Raw genomic sequence first — 20,290 nt, 5'->3', positions numbered from 1 at the left:
GACTCTGAAGGTTCTTACTTCCTCTCTTTCTTGACTGTTTATCTTCACATTTATTTTGCTTCTCTTTCTGGGTGAATGTCCTTTTGTCCTTGTGATTAGATTAAATTTAACCAGCCCTGATTTCTAGAAATTAGGGCCTGTCACTAGCAGCATTTGTTCATGAAAGAGAGTATGCTCATTTCTCAAAGCAACAAGTGAAGAAATGCCCTTAAGAGGGAAAGTGCTTTAACAGCAGTTATCGGCCCAGAACACTTTTGTCTCTACAACCCAAGCAGGGGAAACATATAGATCAAGTGTCCGAGTAACTGTTACCACAGACAGCAGAGCTACCATGAAACCCAACACACACAACAACCCTTGAAGGTATTTGGTCAGTGAGTATTACATAAGCAGGTTCTGTGTGGGTCCTACTACTGAGCTAGGTGGAGAGAGACCAAGGAGGAGCTAAAGTCCCCATTGTTAAGAGATGTATAATCTAGTTAAAGGATAGATTAAACTGGGGATTCTCAAAATGGGGTGCCAAAACCAGCAGCACCAGATGGAAACTTGTGAGAAATGCAAATTCTCAGGCTCTAGCCCTACTGAATCAGAAACTCTAGGACGGCAGGTGATGGCAACAACTTGTGTGCTATAACAAGCTCTCCAATAATTCTCATGCATGCTGAAGTTCGAAAGCCAGTGAAGTAGACACATACAAGAAGTTACGGATGATCATATAAGTGCACTGTCCACGGTAGAAGGCGGTGTGGGAGTAGGTTCTTGCTTGGCCGCCCACTCCAGCTTGCGTCTGGAGACGCAGTTTTGTTGCCTTCTCTCAGACACCATGCCCTTTCCTCACATTTCATAGACTCAGGATTTTGCCACTACACTGAGAGCCTAAGAGTATACTCTGTACTACTATTTGTGTTCTGAATTTGCCACCTGCTACATCCTCAAGCCAGCCCTGGGTATATGATACTGAATGACAAGACCGGAGGTCCCCAGGTGAGGTGCTTCCTTTGTTGCTGTAGGGGGAGCCGGTGAGCATACACCTGACTTCTGATGGCATAGAAGCAGAGAACAAGCAGCTCGGAGTTTCTCTCCTTGAAGACACACACCAGCCAGCCTTTACAGAACTGTTCTCAAATTCTATTTCCATTAAAGACAGACCAGATGATTCAAATAAACTCTTCTGCTGAAGACAACTTTTAATTTTTTTTTTAATGTTTATTTATTTTTGAGACAGAGAGAGACAGAGCATGAATAGGGGAGGGGCAGAAAGAGAGGGAGACACAGAATCAGAAACAGGCTCCAGGCTCTGAGCTGTCAGCACAGAGTCCGACGCGGGGCTCGAACTCACGGACTGTGAGATCATGACCTGAGCCGAAGTCGGACGCTTAACCGACTGAGCCACCCAGGCGCCCCATGAAGACAACTTTTAAAAGCTAGATGAATTATACAAAAATATTTTCATAAAGGCTAACAAGAGAGGGAAGAATTACATGGCCATAGTCTAGTTAAAAAATGGAAATTCAGAGAGATGGGCCCCACTTCTGGGGCTGCCTTTGCCCTAAAGAGGTAGTTAAAAAGCAAAGAAGTACTTTCAGTAGCTCATGAGAATAGAAGAGCAAAAGACAGAACCTGCCATAAAGGCGCTCCAGGGAGCTGCTCACTGGTTGGTATCCTGAGAGCAGTACTCTAGAATAAAGTGCGAACCACGATTGAACCTGCTCTCAGTTGCAGCCAGATTGAAAGTTGTTTGAGTAGGGGTGCCTGGGTGGCTCAGTCAGTTGAGTGTCTGACTCTTGATTTCAGCTCAGGTTGTAATGTTGTGGTCATGAGATCGAGCCCTGTGACAGACACCACAATGAGTTTGGAACCTGCTTGAGATTCTCTCTCTGCCTCTCTCTCCCTCTCTCTCTCTCAAAATAAATTAATAAGCATTTTTTAAAAAGTTTTTTGAGTTTCCCACAAAGTCTGAAACCCTGCAATTATATTACCTTAACCCTGGACTGCACTTCTAGTTACATCCAGGCACCTAGCAGAAGCAAAAGAAAATTCTCTCTGGTGAGAGATACCATTGTAGGTCTCAAATTATTTCTACAAGTAATGTTTTCAAACGTGGAGTCCAACACACAAACATAACCAGGCCTCAAGGGGAGGACAATATGAACAATAATAGCACAATAACAATAGGAATGAACACACAGGTAATCCAAATAATAAAATCCCAGATAAAGACAATAAAACTACGATAATCAATGTGATCAAAAAGAAAAAAAAGAAACCTGAGCAATTTTGGCATGAAATTGGAAAAGAGAGAAAGTAATGTTGTAGATTTGGAAAAGAAATCAGTTGAAATTCAAAAAAAAAAAAAAAAAAAAAAGGGGGGCGCCTGGGTGGCTCAGTCGGTTAAGCAGCCGACTTCGGCTCAGGTCATGATCTCACGGTCCGTGAGTTTGAGCCCCGCGTCGGGCTCTGTGCTGACAGCTCAGAGCCTGGGGCCTGTTTCTGATTCTGTGTCTCCCTCTCTCTGACCCTCCCCCGTTCATGCTCTGTCTCTCTCTGTCTCAAAAATAAATAAACGTTAAAAAAATAAATAAATAAATAAAAATAAAAATAAAAATAAAAAAAGAAATTCAAAACTTAAGAATACAATAACCAAACTTTAAAATAATGTACCAATTTACCAGCAGGTTAGAGAAAGCTGAATAAAAAATTAGTGAACTGGAAGTTATGTCACAAGAAACAATGAAACACAGAATAAAGGGAATGGAATATAGAAGGGAGTGGGGGAAAGATATAAAGGCCACAGTGAGAAAATCAAATAAGTTCAATTAGAGACCCAGAGAAGAGGAGAGAGAATGGGCCAGAGCAGATAGGCTTCAGGTGACTATCCTATTCTATCAGGCAGAGAGGTCCCTCTCATGGGGCCCCTAGAAGTGATCTTACACTCTACCACTTAGTGACACTATGCCTTGGGGGTGGGGAGTGGGAATGGAGGGGCCGAGTGTTAACAGAGAGGCCATGATATTTATCCATTTCAAACAAATACTTTCTGTTTTTAATATTTGAGAGAGAGAGAGTACAAGCATGAGTGTAAGCAGGGGAGGCCCACAAAGGCCGACAGAGAGAGAGAGAGAGAGAGAGAGAGAGAGAGAGAGAGAGAGAGAATCCCAAGAAGGCTCCACGCTGTCAGCACAGAGCCCGATGTAGGGCTCAGTCTCAGGAACCATAAGATCATGACCTAAGCCGAAATCAAGAGTCAGACGCTTAGCCAATTGAGTCACCCAGGTGCCCCACAAATAAATACTTTTTCAACGAATACAGTGGAAACACCTCAAATATTTCTATCACTCCCTTGAGCAGGCTTACTTCAAAGAACAAATTCACCAGGGGACTGTTACATTCTCCAAAAAGAAATACTCTAATTTTAGAGAAAGGTTCTAAAGGTGTTGATGAAAATGGAGGGTGGCAGCTGAATAGGTACCATCTAAGGCATTTAGGTAGTTGTGCCTCTAAGGCAAGAGGCCAACAACACAGTCTGTCCACCAGTCCCGGAGGGAGATGCCCAGGACTCAGGGCTAGACCCAGTCAGAGAGAGTGCTTCAGCAGGAGGTGCTCTGGTACACACAGGATGGCAGAGAGGTCAGAACTCCCAGTGTGACAGTCTCGAGCTCATCAAGGAACATAACTTGGCATTTGCTCAGTCAGGGCTGCAGGGAATAGAGCAGCCAGTAGCTCAGGAACAGCAAAGAGCCCTTCTAGGGGCAGCAGGGTGGTGGCCATTGTAAATCAGGTGTCCTCCTGCATCTCACACAACCCTGAGAACTGTGAATTGGTGCCATTTGCTTGGCTCCTTTATCACTTGTGAGCAGGTGAGGCTAGCAACACACAGGTGAAGTCCTCCAGAATCACCATCAAAAAAAAAAAAAAAAAAGGAGCACCCTGTCAATTATCTTGGTGTAGTTTATTCACTGTGGTTTATTCCTCTGTAGGTGTACAGAGAGCCACACATCAATTGCTCATCTGACCAATTCTCCCCCTCAGATTGAATGGGACCTTTCAGCACAGAAATACCACACAGTCTTTATTTTGTGTGTTGCTCAGGTCACAAGACCTGCTGTGAAAAGGCAACTTCTAAACAAAACAGAAGCCAGTGGAGAAATAAGATTCACACTGTAAACAGAAATTTCTCACCCAGTTTTCTGTTGTATTTTAGGAAAACTACGGTGTAAACATGAGGCCAAGTTCTGATGGAATATAGTGAAATGGTCATTTTTAAAGTGTTTATGCTATAGGCATCAGCTTTAAGCTGATGACTTGGTAAGAATGATTCAGTTGGTTTAAAACATCTTACTGATATTTTCTGCTTTTAGAACATGTCAAAATGTAAAATGCCAACCAGAAATAAGATGATCTATACTAATTAAAAGGAATGTTCGTCTAAGAGAAAAGTTGAAGATCTCTAAAGGAAAAGGTGAATGTATTAAATGAGTCCTTCCTTCTTGTTTCTTAGTCTTGACCAAAAAGTTTATTTTAGATCTAAACATCCCCCTGACGTACTGTGAGCTTAGAATTTTCTGTATATTTTAATTAGAAAGAGAAACTAACCAGAAATAAAGAAGATAAACACAATGACTCAATAGATTCTTATTTTCCAAGCAAAACTACAAACGGTAAAAAAAAAACAGAAAAAGCAAAAGGCATGAAATGTTTGCAGTTCCACCTCACCTGAATGAGTATGGGTGAGAAAGGAGGTCTTGCCATCTACTGTGATGAGCAGGGGCGGCTGGCTCAAAGTTCTGCCCTTATTACCAGCTTGGCTACCATCCCAGGGACACAAACACCTTCAACATCAAGAGTTGATTGTCGATTGGGACTGACTGGCCTTTAGCTCACACTTTAATAATAGCAAAGTTGTGTTCTAAGAGGTCAGTGTGGATTAACGCACTTCATTTTCACAACAATTCCAGGAGGCAGGCCCTGTCATTGCCCTATTCTATCTGCAGGTGAAGGACCTGAGGCATGGAAGTTGCACCCTGCCCAGCCCCGCAGTGGTGAGCCCTGGACTGGAGAGTGTGGGCTTTCACAGTCTTCCAGAGCAGTGCTTCCCAAAACACGGCCCATACAGCTGTCCCAGGGCGAGAACTGTTACAGAATGGCTTCAGGTAGCAATTGAAAGCAAGTCTTCTGAAACATTTATAGAAATTTGACAGTCGTGTTATATCTGTCAAAATTGTGATGGACTAGGAACGTTTTTAAGCTCGTCCTCCCCTACAGAGGGTATGAGAAGCACTGATCTGAAACTCAGAAACCATCCCAAGTTCAGCACTGATAAAAAGGACCCTGACTCCCCATCTGTCTTCATCTGGGGATCACTGTTAAGTGGCAGAGCATGTGTCCTGGGAAGGAGCCAGCTGCCCACTGAGAGGGACTGAGAAGACATAGGGCCAGGGGAGTTGGGAGAGCAGAGGTACAGGGCTGGCCATCTCCTCAGTTCTCTTCGTGAGGCCAGAACTTTCCCCCAGCGATTTGTAAAATTAGAAAGTGCACAGCTTCTGCGCCTTGCAGAGACTTCATTACAAATTTAGCATTGCGAGTGATCTTGAATCAGGTCATCCAATGCCTCCTTTCCCTTCCTTCCCTTAGGAAGAAACTGTAAGGGGCCAGGGTACCATGTTCCCTAGGAACAACAGCAGTTGCTATGGCATCTCCACACCTGTTTCTTTGGTCCATCTGATCCCAGAATGCCTCTCCTGCTAAACATTATGTTCCTTCCCTCTTGTAAAACAAATGCACCAATCCCTCTCCTCACTCTAGAAATGAAGAAGCATAAAAAAAGACCCTCAATATCTGAAGCAAGAAAGGCTTACCTTGAAGCCCAAGACAAAGATATGAAAGTCCCCTGCCCCTCAAGGGAGAGATGAGGAGGACAATGCAGGACACATTGGTCAGCTTTTCTCAGGCTCACTCAGCTTTGTTTTCTCAGGAATCTTATCCCAAATAAACCAAAATGGAGCTATTGTAGCTCCAAGGCCCCAGTTCACCACAAGCCTAACATTTACAGGGAAACTAAACAATAAAATGGAAAAGGCTTCGGCTGAGGTACTTTGGACCACAGGGCACAATTTTTGGTGGAGGAGATGAATGCTGTATGAAGGGAACTTCAGAGAGGAGTTGGCTGAGGCCGAGCACATGAAAATGTGCACTGCTGTGGTTCATGGAAAGTAAAAGAGAGAAAACACAGAGTGGCCACTCACGAAGTGCAAACTAAAAACCCACTCAGGGTTGATGGGGGGGTGAGAGGGAGAGGATGGTGGGTGATGGATATTGAAGAGGGCATCTTTGGGGATGAGCACTGGGTGTTGTATGGAAACAAATTTGACAAATAAATTTCATATATTTAAAAAAAAAAACCCACTCAGTCTACTGCTGTCTTTAAGAGATGCAGGATGAGGGGAAAATTCTCACCACTCCTGCTTGATAGAAGACCAGATGGCAGGGAAGGCAATATTATTATTAAGGCCTGTGGCTTTTATAGTTTACAAAGTGTGTTTGCACACGTGATCTCATTTAATCCCAGTCTTCATCCCAGGCAATAAACAGTAGTTTTTATAAACCCCATTGGAAAGGAATAATTAAGAAAGATGAAGAAACCCAAGACAATTTGCCTAGATCACACCATCGCTGTGTGGCATAGGGGTATCTGGCACAGAACTTCAGATTCTCTTTCCAGAACCTTCCATGCAACAGCTACTTCATTCAGTGTCACTCACTTCTTGGTTCATATGTCCCAGGGGTTTTCATTTCATCAGCTACTATCAGGTCACTGAGACTTAAAAAATAAATAATGATATTAATGTTACCTGACCAAGTACCCATTACTATATTTATTGGAACAGTTCTTGTGTGTATTTGGCATGCTCTGTATAATCTTTGTGGCAACTTTTTAGTGGATCTGAATTCCAAATGTAATTATAAATACCTTTACATCAGCATATTTTTGCTGAATTTTTGGTCAATTAATGAATGAGTGAGTGAATGAATGTCTGTTAGAAGGAATATTTGCAATATCCTAACCTGAGTGTTCATCCCCTGGGGAGCTAACCAGAATCACTTGGAGTAGGCTAAGTTCCCAGTCTCCCTGCCCCCACCAGCCACTTACACATGCCAGGGGCCCACCTGTGGACACTGTGACTTTGTGGGAGAGTATGTAGCTTGGGGACCTACATGCTTCGAACCAGACCCACTGGTCTTCACTTCTGATTAAGAGCCACTTTCTAGGTTAACTCCCTCCTTCTACAAATGAGGAAATAGAGGTTCTGTGACATGTTCAAGGTCACACAGCTCATGGAAGAGAATACCATAACCCAATAAACACCCCACACTCTGGCAGAGTCTCCACTAGGAGTACTTATCAGAAAACATCATATGGTACCAAGGCCCTATGAATACCAGCTGAAAAACTCCTTCCTCTCAGCAAAAACAACCATATCAGGCCACTTAAACAGTAAAAATGCAGGACATAATTTTTGTTTTTGTTTTTGTTTTCCATGTTTGGATGGACTATGGAAAGTTCTAGTTAAGAAGATAACCTGGGTAATAACTTCCAGAGTTAGCAGAGGAAACAGACATAGGTGATGTAGAATAAAATACCTAGCCATACACCCCTTAGCCTTTGGCTATCCAGAATGTCCCTCAGTATATCTCAGGGCCTCAGGGTCATCCCTCAGCACACATACACACCTGATCGGGTCTGCCCAACTGCTATCACCTGTGTGAGGGTTTTGGTCAACTCCATACTCAAAGACCTCTACTTCCTCATCCCTCAAGATGCAGTCAGTGAACTACCCAAGCTGCTTCTTTCCAGAAGAGATGGGGTGTCCTTGGAGGATCAGTGTGAGGAGTCTCTGGGAAAGGAACGAGGAGGGTTCCCTATGAAGGCCCCAGTGTGTGGAAACACTCAAGTGTCAAGTATCACATTCAAATGTGCTTCATGAGAAGATATGGGATATCAGGATAATGTGGAAGGGAACATTGAAAAGACTGAAACTATCATTCAGGGAAGAGTGGCTCTGATATCAGGGCCACATTTATTAGAAGATATTTAACAAACACATGAAATTTTTAAGAAAACAATCTTTGCCCTACTGAATTTTGTACAGACCCTCCTCTGAGCAGTGGTTTGCTGCCCCCTCGTGTTCATTTTATTTTATCAAAAAACTTTAACAAATCCTTATAATAATCCTTATTAACTTTCCATTTTCTTTTCCCTCCCAGTCTTTCTAAGGATAACTATCCCTCGAGTGTCACTGAAATAGCCAAATTAAAAGACAACTCGGTTAAATTAAAGACAAGCGTCTTCTGGGGAGCCTGGGTGGCTCAGTCAGTTAAGCATCCGACTTTGGCTCAGGTCATGATCTTGTGATTCATGGCTTCAAGCCCCACATCGGGCTCTGTGCTAACAGCTCAAAGCCTGGAGCCTGCTTCAGATTCTGCTTCCCTCTCTCTCTGCCCCTCCCCTGCTCATTCTCTCTCTCTCTCTCTCTCTCTCTCTCTCTCTCTCTCTCAAAAATAAACATTAAAAAAATTTTTAAAAAATACAAGGGTCTTCTTACCACATACATGACAGTTGCTTACAGTAGAAATACAATTTCTGCTTCTCCTCCTAGTTGTCAGTCACCAATCAGTGCCATCAACATGGGAGCAGGAAGGACTCCAAAGGACCACATGACAAAGCCATAACCACAAAAGTCACCATCATGTCACTTCAACATGGTCTCTTTAAGGAGAGGGTAATTGTCTACCTAAGAAAAGCCATAAGCTACTCCAGCACTTCCCTATCAGGCCAAGCATCTGTGGAGCAGTGTCTAGACTCCCGGGCCTCACCGCCAGACCTTGTGAATAAGTAGAGATGGGACAGTTGTATCTTTTAAAACTCCCCAACTAATTCCACTAAACATTCAGATTTGAGAACCACTGAACTACTACATGAGCAAGGATTGATGTGTATACAACATCTAAAAGACAGAATTTTTAAAATATTTTTAATGTTTATTTATTTTTGAGTGACAGAGAGACAGAGCACAAGCAGGGGAGGGGCAGAGAGAGAGGGAGACACAAAATCCAAAGCAGGCTCCAGGCTCTGAGCTGTCAGCACAGAGCCCTACGCAGGGCTCAAACTCAAGGACCGCAAGATCATGACCTGAGCCGAAGTTGGACACTTAACCAACTGAGCCATCCAGGTACCCCAAGACATAATTTTAAAAAAAGAAATAAAAAGTCAATTTTTGATAGCAGAGAAGAGCAAGGAAGCACAATGGAGTCGAGGATTTTGTCTGGGGCCAAGAAGGGGCCCACCAGGGTGATACAGGGATCTGGGATCTGGCACCCAAGGTGAAAGAGCCCCATTATGGGAGGGGTGGAGGCAGTGGAGAAAGAAAGAAGCTTCTGTTGCTCATCTGCCCTAAGCAGGGCCAGGTGCAAAGCTCACACCATCACTGGTAGTCTCTTGGATCCTCTTCTGCGTAGCCAGGCAGCCACCACATCCTGTTTATGCTTCCCTGTCAATTTCTCTAAAATGCAGCCCTTCCATGTCTACAGTGCCCACTTTAATTCTGGCATTGAGGACGGGACAAGGTCAAAAGAGAAGGGGGCCTTTTCTATAACGTTCCCCTTACAAAACCATTTACTTAAAGATATTCTGCTGGTTCTGCGTTTTGTGTTTTGAAAGATGGTTTCCAAAGATTCCCAGGGGGCCCCTCTTTCAGGAATCCTCCAACAAGTAAAAGGACACAAACACTTGGTTTACTGTGGACAACTAAGCACCCATGTTATGTCCTCAATCTTTCCAGGACTTCACTAAAGTAATACGAAATGCATGGGAGACCTATAACCCACAGGGACAATTTTACAGGAGAGGATACAACAGCAGGTGACTTGCTGGATGGAAGAAACTAAAGAAATATAGGGAAAGTTCCATGAACTGAAAAGATCTCCTCAATGCCTAGAAGAATAAATGAAGGAAGACCTACACAAAGTAATATCTGCAAAAAATTCCATGAGCCTGGGAATAAAGAAAGAAAAAAAGCAGGTCACATACAAAGGATCAGGAATTGTCATGCCATCAAACTTCTCAACCAGAGACACTGAAAGGCAATGGAGAAATTTCACAGGGAAAAGATTACCAACCTAGACATATACACATCAGGCCAAAGTATGTATCAAGAAATAAGACATGTTCAGACTTGAAAGGAACTCAAAATATTAAATAGGCACTCTCTCTTAGGAAGGTCCTTGGGAAGTTCCCTCCAGCAAATAAGGGAATAAACGCAGAAAATTAAATGTGTTAAAAGATAAACTGAACATTAAACATTAAAACTGTTAAGAGTTAAAGCCAAAATTGATTCAGGTAGTGTCAAACCAGAGGTGGGCAGGAGGGCTTCCCCAACAGGAGCAGGGGAAAAACTTATATAGAGAAGGTGTGGAGGCAAAGAAAGGAAATCATATAAGTGGTTATAACTTAAAGGTGAGTTGGCGGTCTGTGACTGGTTGTCTTTAGCATTTCAATTTTGTAACTTTGAGGCGTTTGTGGGCTTAGATTTTGGTTTGTTTGCATAGGCCATAATGCATTAAAACCTCTTCAGTCTAGTGGCCTCCTTGTTTAATTAATGTAACACATGGGACCCAGGCAAAAGGAGCTCCAACAGGGTTAAGGGATGAAGGCAAGTTGGAGGACAGGAGCTCTGTCCAGGCTCAGAGCACAAGCAGTTCAGCCTAAAGCAAGAAGACAGAGAAGGGGAAAAAATACGTTTGCTAATTTGGAAAATATCATTGGCATTTGACAAATCGGATGATATGCATGCAAAATCAAGGCCAAGTGCATAAAAAAGTGAAGCCAATGAAAAAGTGAAGCAATTAATACCGGGTTAACTAAATATTATATAAGAAAGGAAAAATTATGGGGGTGCCTGGGTGGCTCAGTTGGTTAAGCATTCAACTTCAGCTCAAGTCATGATCTCACAGTTCATGGGTTCAAGCCCTGCGTCGGGCTCTGTGCGGACAGCTCAGAGCCTGGAGCCTGCTTCAGATTCTGTGTCTCCCTCTCTCTCTGCCCCTCCCTGGCTCGCACTCTGTCTCTCTTTCTCTCTCAAAAATAAATAAACATTAAAAAATTTTTTTAAAAACGAAAGGAAAAATTACTCCCAATATTAAGCTCAGCAGTGAAAAGTATGGTCTACAAAATGATGCCATTGTTATGTTTACATCAGGACATTGGAGAAGGGAATGAGGATGGACATTGGAGAAGGGAATGAGGTAGAGGCCAACCATCTACCCTAATATAAAGCCAGTAGCTAAAGTCTCAAATTGATAAATTCAGAAATATGAGTTAATATGTTACCTCTGAGAGGCAGAGGTGAGAGTGAGACTGTTCTCTGAATTCCTAATGGAAGCTTTTGAACTTTGAACCATATGCATGTATTGCATTTCTGCAATTATTTTGTCAAAGATGCATCAAATGGATTCCCTCTGGCAGGATAGTCAATGAACTGCTCACAATGGCTGCCACTAGCGAAGGGAAATAGGAGGCTGGGGAAACAAGTGGGAGAGAAAAAATATTTTTCACCGAGCTTCATTCTATATTTTTTAAATCTGTGCTTTGATGTTGTATTATGAAAAAGATACGTGATTTTTTTTTCCAAGGCTAAATAAACAGGAGTTGAAAATGGTTGCCCCTGGACAGTAGAATTGAAGAGAATGAAGGAGTGGAGAGTGTAGGTATATCTTGTATCATTTTCTATTTTTATATACAAAAAGATTTTTTGCATTAGTTTTTTAGCATTATATTTTAGTATTATATTTTTAAAAATAAGCATATGTTATTCTATGTATAAATTTTTAATAATGTTAATGAAAGCTATGACATTGTTTCTTGGACACCAAAGTTTTAAACACTGTATAGGCTGCACCATTAGGCTAGCAAAGGTGATCCTGACCGGAATTCTGTAGTCAAGGATTTTCCCAATCATGGAAAGCTCTTTGGCCCCCTCTGCTGGTAAGTGATGCACTTGTCAACAAGTATGAAAATACTGCTTGGATGTCTTCCCTAAGAACATCCTGTAAGCTAACAAATTCATTAGCTGAGTAGTTTTATTTCTATTAAAACCGCCACTAAATTATCTGAGTATGTTCTACAACAACTGGTGGTGTCATAGAAGGAAACATTTCCATTTGACACTTTTCTATGAATTCTAAAGAACTTTTTCCCCTCAGCCATTATTTTCACATACTCAAAATCTTGGGCCAGCTGGCTGGCTCAGTTGGCAGAGCATGTGACTCTTGATCACTCTTGGTTGTGAGTTCCAGCCCCATGTTAGGGGTAGAATTAACTTTAAAAGAAAAATAAACAAAGTAAATAAATCAATAAAATCATCTGGTGCTCAAAGATGCTTTTCTCTCATGCCAAAACTGTAAGAGAATATCAAATGGTAAATTTAAAGATTTTTTCCATCCTTGCAGTTAAGTTCCAGATGCCATATGGTCAGAAATAAGTTCTCTGAAGATTCATTAGTCTTTGCTGTCTAAGGGGACTTTCTCTACCTCCTGCCTCAGATGGGAAGAATCCCTAGAGAAAGCCTAGACAGGCAAAAATCCACCTAATCTCATTCACATGTCTAGAGAGAGTTAGCAAAGACTTTTATGGATTTTCTTTTTGTTTTTCTTTCATTACCTGGAATACATGCTGGCTTTAAAACTTAGACCCATTTTTAAATTGTCATAGCATCCTTTCCACAAAATCCTTTTTGAAACTATTTTTTTTTTTTTTTTAGTATATTTATTTTGAGAGAGAGAGAATGAGAGAACAAATGGGGTAGGGGCAGAGAGAGAGGGAGACAGAGAATCCCAAGCAGGCTCCACACTGCACTGTCCCTGTGGAGCCCAATTCAGGGCTCAAACCCACCAACAGTGAGATCATGACCTGAGCCACAATCAAGAGTTGGGCATTCACCCGACTGAGCCACCCAGGTGCCCTAAAACTGTGTTGTTGTTGTTTTTTAATTGCATACCCTATGACCCAGCGATTTCACCACTTAGTGACTCTCCCAGAAAAACAGGCACATGTATACAAGGCTACAAGGGTGGGGACTGCAACATTGTTTGTAATATCTAAAAAATGAGAACAATCTAACTACCCATCAGCAAGGGAAGAGCCAAATAGATGGTGGATTATCTATGCTATGATTGATTACTTAAGCTATCCAGCATTTCATAAGAATAAGGTAGTTTACATGTGCTAACATGGATATATATCCAAAAAACACAATAAAGGGAAAAAAGTATATTGTAGAAAGATCCATATGGCATGGTGTCATGTACTTTTTTTAATACTACAAATTCTCTCCATGTGCATAACCATGTAAATATGCAGAAAATATCAGGAAGGCCACATACTAAACAGATAGCAAGGGAGAGAGAAGGGAAGAGGGCCAGGAGTGGTATGCAAAGGCTCCAGGTTACAAATATATGGATTCATTAATTACATCAGTAATTAAAAATTAATGTAAAGATAATCTTGTCTCCATCCCCATCCAATCCCTACTCCACAGAAGTAATCAACCTTAGGAATCCTTCCCTAACTACTGCATCTGCAATGTCCATCTCTCGGTGCAGTAGGATAGGGGAAGTAGGACTGGAGTCAGCCAAAGAGTTCTGCCCTTCTAATCCCAAACTAGTTTAGGAAATGGTAGAGAATGGCCTCTGGTAAATATATATATATATATATATATATATATATATATATATATATATGTGTGTGTGTGTGTGTGTGTATATTATATGTATAATATATATAATATATATGTATATATGTGTGTATATACTATATATAATGTGTATATATGTGTGTTATATTATATATAATACACACACATACAAAATGTATAGTTTAAAAAAAATTTTTTAAAGAATCCTTCCATAACTTTCTCTATGTTCAAAGATACACAAATATAGATGCACATAGACTTCTTTCTCCTCTTTATTTTTCTAAAATAGAATTAAACTACACATAATATTCTATAATTTTCTTTTTTCACTTAATAATATTTCAAAGATACTTCCTCAGGTAATATATAGATATACTTCATTCTTTCTAATAGGTTCACAATAATCCATAGAATGGATGTATCATAATTTATTCAAAATTCCCTTATTTATGAACATTTCGGTTGTTTCTACTGACTGACTTTTTGCTACTATATTATAGAGGTATATGATACATACACATATCATTTGTATGTAATATGGTGGCAAAAATACAGGTATATGTGAGGAAATATATACTCATATGAAATAGCAAAAAGAAAGAACCAGAACTTATCTTTACATCCTGCCATTTTTTTCTGAGGAGTGCTGGATCAAAGGGCATACAGATTTATGGTTTTGTTATATAATGAAAGCTATTTGTTTGTTTCACATGAGGGATAGAATATATCCAAATAATTTGTTTGAATTATGCAAGATAATTTGGGGTGGAAGAAAAGATTTATTAACACATAGAAGTAGCAACCTAAACTCAAACTGGGTTTAAGGATTAAAAAATAATACGTGCAGTATTTTTCTAAATTGCCTTGCAATATTATGCCACCTGAGGGCACCGGAGACTTAAAAATATTTTCACCACGTTTTCTGAAATAAAAAGTTCCTCAAATTTCTTCAATGAACATTTATTAAGCATTGTTCATTTTTTATGAACAAGGAGATGTAACAAGGATATAAGTACAAATAAAGTATGATCAGTGCCCTCAGTGAGTGAGTTCAAGGTCTGGTGGGAGTGGTCTTAGTGCTACAGAGGAAAATGTCATGTTTTGAATTACTTACTGGCATTTGGTGTAAGTATATTCCATCTATCCTCGACACTGGTTCTCTAACTAGAGCCCAGGTTCCTGAGAATCTCTGAGACTCTTTGAGGGTTGGTTCAGTTCACACTATTTTTGTTATAATACCAACATGTTTTCACTTTTGTCACTTTCCTTTTCTCATGCATGTACAGTGAGACTTTCCAGAGACTTCAAGGCATACTAATGTTATTGCTCTGCTAATGAAATGCGTTTATATACTGTGTTTTTAAAGAAATTTATAAGGTACAAGGGAGCTTGGGTGGCTCAGTCAGTTAAGCATCTGACTTCAGCTCAGGTCACGACCTTATGATTCATGGGTTCGAGCCCCACATCGAGCTCCGTGTTGACAGCTCAGAGCCTGGAGCCTGCTTCAGATTCTGTGTCTCCCTCTCTCTCTGCCCCTCCTCCGCTCATGCTCCCTTTCTCTCTCAAAAATAAATAAACATTAAAACATTTAAAAAACAAGAAAAGAAATTTCTAAGGTAGCAAGGTGATTCAGTCCCTCCTTTGCCACAGGAGCCCCCTTTCTGGCCAGACAGCAAGCAAGACGACAGGGTATGCAAGCATCTCTGACTACACAAGCAAGCAAGATCTGTGCCCCAAGGGACTCCGGCCCACCCCGTGCCAGATTCCAAGCCCCTGTCAGCCTCCAGCTGGTGGGCATCCTGTACCAACTTTTCATGAACGTGAAAGGGAATTCTCCTCTTTGCTGAGATTATATGGTACCTGGTGATTCTGATCTGCTTCAGTGCCTCCACACCAGGATACTCCTCCCTGGCAGTAGTGGAGATGATCCTTGCTGCTATCTTCTTTGTCATCTACATGTGTGACCTGCACACCAAGATACAAATCATCACTGGCCTAGAAGTGACTTCTTCTGAACCCTCATAGCAGCCATCCTCTACCTGATCACCTCTATTTTCGTCCTTGTTGAAGAACCACTCCAAAATCATTGCAGGGGTACGGGCCTAATCAGTACGTGCCTCTGTGGCTATCATGCCCTTACATCACCTTCCAGTTGACGTAGCACAGACATAGAGCAGCCCCTACTGAACCTGCAGATGGTGCCATGTAGGTGAACTCCCTTCATTTCTCTCTGCAACCTGCAAATAACACTTCCATTTAAATAACTCCTCCCCAGCCCCACAACACTCCCAGCCAACTCCCAGCCCTTTAATTGAAGTAAAAGTGCCTTTATTGGGACCATCCTGGGTATGGCCGTCGTTATGCGTGTGCCTATGCCTCCCTTCCTTCTACAGTATCCAAAAGGAGGCCTTAACATTCAGGTAAGGGTGCATACTCCAGGCAGAAAATAAACGGGTAAACTGCTGGTACTTCACTATGAATCAAGGTGGTAACACCAAACAGTATTAGTAATAATTCTATTTTTTAATTCTCAGACACTAATAGGAAGGTGAGGGGGGAAAATAGTCACTTAAGAATGTTCTGCTTGGGGTGCCTGGGTGGCTCAGTCAGTTAAGTGTCCAACTTTGGCTCAGGTCATGATCTCAAAGTTGATGAGTTGGAGCCCTGAGCCTGGAGCCTGATTTGGATTTTCTGTCTCCCTCTCCCTCTCCCCCTTCCCTGCTCACACTCTGTTTCTCTCTCTCTCTCTCCCTTAAAAATAAACATTTAAAATTTTCATTTTTAATTGTTTTTATGTTTTATTTATTTTTGAGAGCAAGAGAGACAGAGCATAAGCAGGGGAGGGGCAGAGAGAGAAGGAGACACAGAATCCGAAACAGGCTCCAGGCTCTGAGCTGTCAGCACAGAGCCTGACATGGGGCTCGAACTCACAGTCCTTGAGATCATGACCTGAGCCAAAGTCGGACGCTTAACCAATTGAGCCACCCAGGAGCCCCCAAAAAATTTTTTTAAGAATGTCTGCTAAAAAGGCACCTGGGTGGCTCAGTCGGTTAGGCGTCCAACTCTTGGTTTTGTCTCAGGTCATGATCTCACAGTTTGTGGGTTTGAGCCCCGCATTTGACTCCACGCTGGCAGCACAGAGCCTGCTTGGGATGCTCTGTCTCCCTCTCATCTCTCTTTCACAAAACAAATAAAGATTTAAAAAAGAGGAATGTTCTGCTAAAACAGTAAAAGTTATTAATTTTGCTAGATTTCAACACTTGAGTGCATGCCTTTTTAATATTCTGTGTGATGCACTGGGACAGACATAAGGCTAAATATTCCAGGTCATGTTACTCACATTTTGCTATCAGAAAACATAAGGCAAATAAATTACACGAAACATCTAAGTGAAAGCAGCTTACATTTCTTACAACTCTGAGATGAATCACAATGAAAAATAATGAAAACTTTAAAAGTATGAGCTAACACATTTAATCTCCTTAAGACCAAACAATCTAAGTCAAAAGGACCATGACAGTGATCAGCACCAAGATTTTCCCAAATGCAAGAGGTCCTTCACAGTATCTATGAAAACCAGTCACCAAATTCTTGCTTGAATACCGCCACTGCTCACTCTCTCCTTACAAGCAAACCATTTTGCAAGAACTCTAGTAAAAGATTTTTCATTCAGTGACAGAACTCTGCAGCCATCCAACATCTTTGAATTGGCCCTAACTGCTTCATTAAGGTTGCCTGATATAGTAAAAAGCACAATGATTTAGGAAATTAGAAGCCCTCATTCAAGTTCCAGTGCACTCATATACTAGCAGGAAGACTTTGGGCAGTTTGCTAACCTCCTTGAGTTTCAGATTGTATGAATGGGGAGTACTAAGGCTATTCACTACACTCCAGCAATTGGTCTAAGGTTCAAAGAAGAACATGTTTAAGATAGCGGAACAGCATGGAAGGGGTTTTTTTTTTTCGCCTCTTGCATCCATGAAAAAGAGCCAGGTCAACACTAAACCATCCTGTACATCTAGAAAACTCATTTGAGGATTAACACAACAATCTGCACAGCCTGAACCACAGAATTCAGTAGATATGTGACACAGAGAGGTGAACTGGGGGAAAGAGAAGCCGTGTAGTGCAGGGAACTGCACTGTGCAGGGAACTATTTTTTCTTGTGGAGAGAGGACAAAGATGGGGGGAGAGTATGAGAAAAGCACACCCCCCAAAAGCAGCTGGAGAGAAAGTGGAAAAGTGGAAACTGCTGCTGAGACTGAACAAAAAAGGGAGAAAGGAGAGGGTTTAAATTCCATTAAGAGTCTATAAACGGGGAGGTCAGAGTCTGAAACTCCACAGCTGGATACCTGGTGATGCTGTGATGGGAAGGGCGAATCCCCAGGATCAGAGAGGGAGGTCCACTGGGTCCTTGGACCACATGAGGAGAGTTGGGTCCCCTCCTGGGAGGACATTTGGTAGAGGCTGTGCGGCCTCCCCACAGGCAAACGTCCCAGCGGACCCCAGAGAACAGCCACATTTGCTGGTGCCGGCACAAGGATGTTAAGGGTGAAGTCCAGTACCAAATGTGTGTTGTGATTTTCCATAATCCCCGAAGTACTGCTGCTACACAATCGTGTTAACTTTTTCTGGGGCTGGCTGGCACCCAGCTGCAGTCTCTGGGAATCGGCAGCAGCACAGTCCCGCCTGGCCGGCACCTGGCCATTGCTCGGTGAGACCCTCCCCTAGAAGGTCTGAGCAGGTGAAAGCCGCAGTCCCTCAGAAGTGAGGGATTGGGAAATACAGCCGTATCTGTGATAAAACTCAGAAGGAAGATGCTGCCTGGCAATCTGACGGCTTGGTCACAGTGTAAAAGTGGAGTGTAGATGGAAGCCAGAAACAGACGACGGGTGCCCGATTGCTGATCGAGAACAGACCTCTGCTACTAGAGACTGGTAGCTGGGGGACGCCATTTTCACCCCTCCAGCACATGCGCGCACACACCTACAAGCGCCACAATCTACCCGAGTAAGCTAAGCAGCGCCATCTAGTGGAGAATGGAGCCATTACACTAAGCCATGCCCAACGGGGCCAACGGGGCCAACGGGGCCAACCTCACTCTTGATGAACACAAGTCTCTCTGCCTGCTTAGTTTACGGACTATATAAAGTGCTTCATAGTTCGATTTCTAGGGGAAAACGATGTAATTTCAATCGTATTTCAATCTGTTCGCTGATCCATCTATTCAATTTTTTTCTCTTTTTCATTGCTTTTTCTTGAATACAGAAAGCAAAAATTTTTTATTTTCAATTTTTATTAAAAATATTTTTAACTTTTTTCTACTATACTTTTTACTTTTTTATAAGCTTCTTAAATTCTATTTTACTGCCATCATTTCATTTTATTATATTTCATTACATTTTTTCAAATTTTCAAACATTTTTTTTTCTTCTCTTATCTTTCCCTTTTTTCTCTAATATATCAAGCATCTTTCAACAACCAGGCCAAACGCACCTAGGATCTAGCATCATTTATTTGATTTTTTGTGTGTGTTGTTTTTAATTTTTTACCTGTAATCTTTTTTTTCTTATTACTTTTCTTCCTTCAAAATGATGAAATGAATTCACCCCAAAACAAAGAGCAGGAAGAAATGACAGCCAGGACTTAATCAACAAAGATACAAGCAAGATGTCTGAAGCAGAATTTACAATCATGATAATATGAATACTAGCTGGGGTTGAAAATAGATTAGAATTCCTCTCAGCGGAGATAAAGAAGTAAAAACTAGTCAGGATGAAATTAAAAAATGCTGTAACTAAGCTGCAAATGTGCGAGCACCTCAGTATATAAATCAATCGCAAACATAAAGAAACTCATTGATAATAATACCATAATAGTAGGGGACTTCAACACCCCATTTATAGCAATAGACAGATCATCTAAACAGAAGATCAACAAGGAAACAATGGCTTTGAATGACACACTGGACCAGATGGAGTTAACAGATATATTCAGAAGATTTCATCCTAAAGCAGAATATACATTCTTCTTGAGTGCACATGGAACATTCTCCAGAAAAGATCGCATACTAGGACATAAATCAGCCCTCAACAAGCACAAAAAGATCGAGATCATACCATGCATGTTTTCAGAGCACAACACTATGAAACTCAAAATCAACCACAAGAAAAAATTTGGAAAGATAAATACTTGGGAGACCAAAGAACATCCTACTAATGAATGAATGGGCTAAGAAATTAAAGAGGAAATTAAAAAGTACATGGAAGCCAATGAAAATGAAAACACCACAGCCCAAAACCTCTGGGACACAGCAAAGGCAGTCATAAGAGGGAAGTATATAGCAATCCAGGCCTTCCTGAAGAAGAAAGAAAGGTCTCAGATACACAACCTAACCTTACACCTTAAAGAGCTGGAAAAAGAATAGCACATAAAAAACCCCAAACCAGCAGGAACAGGAAATAATAAAGATTAGAGCAGAAATCAATGCTATCGAAACCAACCAACCAAACAGTAGAACAGATCAATGAAACCAGAAGCAACTT

General features: G+C 41.5%; 1 pseudogene; it reads left to right on the top strand.

The window, feature by feature from the left end:
* Positions 1 to 7,673: 7,673 nt before the first annotated feature.
* Positions 7,674 to 16,040, top strand: LOC125935222 (proteolipid protein 2-like; annotated as a pseudogene).
* The last annotated feature ends 4,250 nt before the right edge of the window (positions 16,041 to 20,290 follow it).

The sequence above is a fragment of the Panthera uncia genome, assembly GCF_023721935.1.
Source record: "Panthera uncia isolate 11264 chromosome A1 unlocalized genomic scaffold, Puncia_PCG_1.0 HiC_scaffold_17, whole genome shotgun sequence".
NCBI classification, from domain to species: Eukaryota; Metazoa; Chordata; class Mammalia; order Carnivora; family Felidae; genus Panthera; species Panthera uncia.
This window is presented reverse-complemented; position numbering and strand designations above follow the sequence as displayed.